At 37.8% G+C, this 6,323-nt stretch overlaps 1 non-coding gene across 1 annotated transcript; it reads right to left on the bottom strand.

Annotated features, from left to right (window-relative positions):
* Positions 1-5,225: 5,225 nt before the first annotated feature.
* Trnaa-ggc (transfer RNA alanine (anticodon GGC)) lies at positions 5,226-5,300 on the bottom strand. The gene has a single exon. It is a non-coding gene; the product is annotated as a tRNA-Ala (tRNA).
* Positions 5,301-6,323: the final 1,023 nt, after the last annotated feature.

The following is a 6,323-nucleotide window of genomic DNA, read 5'->3' as shown; positions in this document are numbered from 1 at the left end:
ATTTATGTCATTCGGTTAGTTGGCAATAATTATTTCATCTACTTTTGAAGGCAGCGTTTTTTTAACTTATGCAAATAGCTGAGGAACTAACTAGAGCAATCCGGTGACACTATGTAAAGACAGATATTTATAGAAAATCGGATTTTCTAATTAGACCTGATGAAGCACGGTTGTGCGAAAACTTGTCGAGAATCAATACAGTTTACCTTTAATTAGTGCCACCTGATTACTCTATTTAAAATTAAACAAATACGACCCTTTACAAGGACTGACTAACGAAATTTATTTTTCAAGAACTTTACTAGTAGCAAGTATCAGGCAACCTTTACCGTCTGGAGACAACCAGCAGTGAATCTTTCCCTCCCAATACAACGATACAAGGAATACTGCAAGACCTTCGAATGCGTTTTTAACGACGAGTTGCTTCTCGATTCGCTTTCCATTGTTCCAAAGATCATGTAAGATAAGTTGGTAAACGGATGTTTAGTAAAGTTTAGTCCAATCACAGTGGTTCTGCAGGGCGATATTGGGTTTGTAGTTCCTGGTACGAATGGCTTTCAGCTGCTGTGGATTTTGTTGAGCGCAAACTTGACTGGTTTACGCTAAGATTGAATCCGACTCAAGGTTGCGTGATCCAATAGCTTAGCTACAGCAATATTTTAAACGCATCTGTGTTTTTTGAACAATAACAGAACGGCAATCAACTTACAGCAATAACATAATGGCTAGCTTCTGTCTGTCACATTGAGCCTTTTGTCCAGTTACGTTTCGTTAGAAGGCTATATTGGGTTTGTGGAGGCTAGTGCTACTGTGAATATTTATTACGGTCGCTGATCCAACAGCTTAGCCACAGCAATATATTAAACGTAGCTGTGTATATTGAATAATAACAGAACGGCAATCAACTTACAGGAATAACTTAATGACCTTGATAGCTACAGTACTAACGGTCAGCATAATAGATTCTGTCTTTTACATTATGTTAGTTTTGAGCCATTTGTCCAGTTCCGTTTAAATATTACTTTTTGGCATAAAGTTGGTTATAAAACTTATTTCGAATAATATAAACAAATAATAAAACGTCCAGTGCAGTTCCCATCCGGGAATTCTGTAAAAACGTCTAATACTCAAGGGTGATGAGAGGCTCATTTTTGTTAAATGAATCACCATCCCATCAGTTGATGACAATTATTGCAAGCAGGCCCATGTTTTCGTCTTTGCAAATTAACTCTGATAAAAGCACGATAAACTTAAGCAGCGCATACGCTTTATTCAAATAAATACAAAGGTTTAACACTCAAAACTAAGATTTTTGTTAAAGTAAATTTTTATTCTCGGCGCAATGGTTGAAATGTGTGTTTTTATAATAAAGTTGTTTTAGTCCGTTCAGAGTTTGTGGTCCTTACACCTTTTGCAGAATGTATCAACAACTTAGGTTGGTTGAAACAGGCTTAAGATTCGCCACAAAATATCAACATCTTTACTATCGTTTCAGGAAAGTTGAGAAAGCGCCGGTATCGAATGAAGGAGCTTTCAACCTTGTCACCGATCTGTGTAATACGTCCGACTGTACCAGTCCACTCGCAGCCGGCTCTCCGGTTTATGTGCCTGATGACGTATACGTTAAAATCTCCCTCGTCGATCTGGCTGCTGGCATCAACAACTTCTATGTCATTGTAAGTGAAGGATTTGCCGTCGTTCGATACATTTACTGAAGTTACTGCAGACCTGATAAAATGGAAAGTTCCGTTGTGCACTTTCAAGGCGGTTGGAATTGTCATTGTAAAATCAGATACTGTCTTTCATAACATTTACTGATGCTACTGTTGACACGATAAAATGAAACGTTTTGCTTGGGGTATCTAGAGGCATTTGAAATTATCATTAAAAGTGCAGAATCACGTTTCGGTCAGCGCATCTTCATTTGCAGAGGTGGAAAAAACTTCGGATAAAGTTTACTTGTTTTAACATATAGGAAAAGGCGCCGATTTAGGATTTTCGGTTGTCGGGGCCATGGGTAAGTAAATATATATGAATTCACAAGGTCACGTGACGTCACAAAGCTGCATCGAAACGTGACGTCACAAAAGCTAGATCTAAATGTGACGTCATAAAAAAGTAATCTTAAGAACACTGCGCAGTTCGTTTATTATAGTAAAAAAGTTTTAGGTTGGAGAGGTTACTTTCAAAACAAATGCTAATTTACAAAGATGCTATGGATTCGCGAGAAGCGAAAAATGTTTTTAACGCCTTTTATAATGTTTAAATTGCTGCGGCAACTTTAGTCTTTAGGCCAAAAAAATTATTAAAATGGGGCAAGTAATGTGGGAAATACAATTCAAATTCGTTTTTTTGGAAATAGTTATTAGGCAAAAATAAAGTTTTCGGCCGGTTGACCCGCTTGTTGAAAAGAGTGGCAATACGTGAACTATTGTTGTACGTTAATTGTGATAAACTGAATATTTTGAGTCTCCATAGTCATTTTCAAAAGAGTTGACAAAACTAAAATTAGATAAGAGTTGAGAAACTAAAAAATCAGTTTATAACTTGCTGACTGATTATATTGCAGGAAGAGATGCGCTTCTCCAGCTATTAGAACAGCGGTTCTTAACCGGGGGGGAGCGCCAAGCAATTCTAGGGGGGGGGGTGTTACGTGCTTAATTAGCACTACAAAATTATCACCGGTTGCTAATTACGCCGACTGTAAATTCTAACATTCATTATTAATTTTGCGCCTTTGTTCTTAAATGTAGGGCTAGGAATTAGGTTTTCGCATTTCGAGACATGTATAATTGTATATTAACGTAATATTCTTGTGCGCTGTGGTGTTCGCCGTTAATTGGACTTTGGACATGTTTTTTTTCCTGTCTCCAAACATTTCTGCAAATCTCACAATCATTTATCGCTTGTTTTCCGGCGCGGTTTAACTTCTCACTAAAAGGTCCGCCCAATGTTATCTTTCCACGAAACGGCCGCCCTGTAAGGCAGGCCTGGGGTTTCCGGGAGGGCGTCGGTTCTCGTGAAAAGGAGTTTTGTTTTAGCGTATATTACGAGCGGCTTACCGCCTACAGCGGAGAGAGACGTCTGGGTGTAGCCTTGTGAAATTAGCGAGTAAAACCTTAAGTTTCATTATGCTCTGTCTGTCGCCTTTGTAAGTAATTGTGTGTGTCTAAGTGTCATTATTGTTTGTGGTGTGGTAATATTCTACTCTTGCAACCAATACATCTGTACATTGGGTTTTCTTGTTGTGGTCTTTAATATAAGTTCTCCTTGGTAGGTTATTTATTGCCCGGAAATAAGAACTCACAGCGACTTTATAGGAGGTCCAGGTAATTTTCTAGAATTACTAGTAAAGTCGTAACAGGGGGGGGCGCGAGCTCGACTTAAATATTTTACCTTTTTGCAGTGATTTCAATGGTTTCGTTTGGGTTAGGCATAATTCCTACATACAAACTCTGTTTTTTGCCAACTTTAACATTAAAACTGCAAAAAAATTTCGCGCTGCGCGCGAATCTTCTAATACCCTTTTGGAAAATCAACGGTATCACCGCCCTATTAAATTAAATTATAGATAAACGATAAAAGCTATCGCCCTTTCGGACTATTTTTCATTCATATTTTATATATGATAACAGGCTATAGCAACAGGGGAAGTCGAAATTTTTTGCGCGAAACTATATTGTTTTTGCAATATTGCCGTTGTATTGTGACTGTGTGTCGTTACATCTTTTGAAACACGATCACGCAATGTTTAATATTTGCGCTTGACCTTTTTTGCGCTCGACATCATACAACTCTTACATCATACAACTGTGGAGTTAATGCCCTCGCAACACGTTTGTCAAAATCAGCTCGATAAAATCAGCTTGTGTCGAGCTCGCGCAATTTGTTGTGTGCCCAATGCGAAACGCTTCTTCGGTTGCAGTTTAGCCAATTCGACCAAATAAAACTCAAAATTTTTCGCGCTTTGCGCGACCAACAACACCCTTCACTATTTTCCTGTATTCTCAGTGAAATTTAATCGCAAAATGTCGAAATATTTTCATAGGGGGGCGCAAGGCATGAGAAAATTACCAAAGGGGGGCGCGGCTGAAAAAAGATTAAGAACCACTGTATTAGAACTTTTCATCTCGGACATTAAGTGTTCTGTTGGAGGGCAAGATAGATCCTGTTACGGAAACACGTACTATATAAGAAATTAAAATCAGAATAGCACTATTTAACCTTGATCACATTTGTGTGTAAGATATCATAAGAGGCAAAAATATCTAAATTAGAGACTTATACATAAAATACTTTTAGGCATCGCAGTTAAATCCAGTGCTGTATCTTCATAAAAACGGATGTATTTTCTACCTCATGAAAACAACATCGTTGCTCTTATTGTGAAAACTATAAACGCCTCTTTTTGAAAAGAAAACGCAAACATTATATTGAAATTTGATTTTAATTAAAACACAATGTTAACTGTTTTCATAAAACAGCCTCTAGACCAGTGTTTCTTAAACAGGTGAATGGTTCAACCCAGGCTGAATAATATTTTTGCAGGGGTGAATAAGGGCTAACCGTCAGAAATGGATGATAACTCGCAGTAACTTTACTACTGAACTGTTTTTTGGTGTTTTTTTTTTGCTTATTGTAATAGTGAAGTTGGTTTGCACTGACACTGAGTGTATAAGGTTTGCACTGAGTTTTGTGCTTTTGTAGTTTTATATCTCTGGACTCGAGAAATTGTTGATTTGCAATAGTAAAACTTAGCTGAAGTTAATCTTAACAAAAATCGAAACACCTTAAGTAATTTTGTGCTGTTATATATAGACGAGATAGTTTTATCATATCATGAGACAAGGGTGAATGAAATCTGGAGATAGATGATAGGGGTGAATCAAAATTGAAAATGTTTTAGAAGCACTGCTCTATAGACTAACGGTATAAAAATTAACTCTTGTTTTTTACAGATGACAAGCTGCTGGGCAACGAAAGACGCAGACCCGAACAGCGTTCCACGTTACCAACTGATTACTAACAAGTAAATATAGTTACCATATAGTCAAGTATTCAATGAAACATTCACACATATGTGTGTTAATAACTGAGATCTAGCCCTTCGAAGCTGCTTTTTGACCAACGACTACGGCTTACGTATAATTAGTACACCGAAAGCCATCGCAGACTCACCGAATCTGTTGATCTATGATGCAAGCAGAGCAGACTAAAAAACAACTAGCCTGCAGTGAGGTTCGAACTCACGACCTCCGGTCAAGCCGGGACCGTTGCTCTACCAACTGAGCTATGCAGGCTCAGAAGGGAACGAGTAAAGAAACAACCATATAGTCAAGTATTGCGACTCTTAAAGCCAAACATACCTCATTCGTTATAGTACTGAATATGTGATAATGGTAATCACCCTTACCCTTGCAACATAAATGTCGACCTTAATTCCTGATCAGTAACAGTAAAATAATCTAGCAAAGCTGGCAATTCAGGTCAGACACATTAAACGATCTTAAAAGATATATGAATATTTTTCCAGCAAAGGCTCGTCAGTACATCTTTTTCAAATAGAATCGATTATAAATCGATAAATAGTTGCTTTGCTAGAGTATTCTATATTGTATGCCTCATTGTACAAGCTTTTTGATACTGCTATTTCATGAATTTGTACATTGTAACACGACGGTTCAGACCGAACCGAACCTATAGTCGACATTAGTCTAAGCTGAAAATTATTGGTACGAAAAAACGCAGTAGTTAATTGCTTCAGTAATTAAAGCATGGCAAAGTTAATGTATTTCAAATATAGAACAGTGTAACGCAAAGTTCCCGCCGTATAAAGAGGGTGTGGATCTGTATTCGCTGGTAAACCTCCATTATTATCGCAAGTTAAACTGAACTAAAATGGTTTTAACTGCGCAACACAAAACATTTAGATGGTTTAGAATGTGCAACACTCAAATAGATCCTAAAAACGTTAATCTTCTTTAATTGAAGAGGACATGGCCTTAAGTTGCATATTTAACCCGGTATCTTTCTCCCCAAATAAACACGATTTCTTTCTACTTCCAAGAATGGCCACCGGGGGCGACATCATGATACTCCGCAATTTACAATCGACATACGCTTTCTTCAAGTTTGAGAGTTTCGTCTGGACCAACTACACTGAGATGGAACAGACCATCTCAGTGCACTGTGACGTCACAATCTGCGACAACGACCTGACCGACTGCGTAAGTGACTGACCGTGTTAAACACGTTTCTTGAATGTGTTGCAAATTTTTACAGTTAACTTTGTGCTGACGAAGCAATTGAAATATTGTCAAGAT

This window comes from Ascidiella aspersa, chromosome 5 (assembly GCF_963924565.1).
Source record: "Ascidiella aspersa chromosome 5, kaAscAspe10.2, whole genome shotgun sequence".
In the NCBI taxonomy this organism is placed as follows: Eukaryota; Metazoa; Chordata; class Ascidiacea; order Phlebobranchia; family Ascidiidae; genus Ascidiella; species Ascidiella aspersa.
Note: the sequence above shows the minus strand (reverse complement) of the source record. Positions and strands in the feature narration are given on the sequence as shown.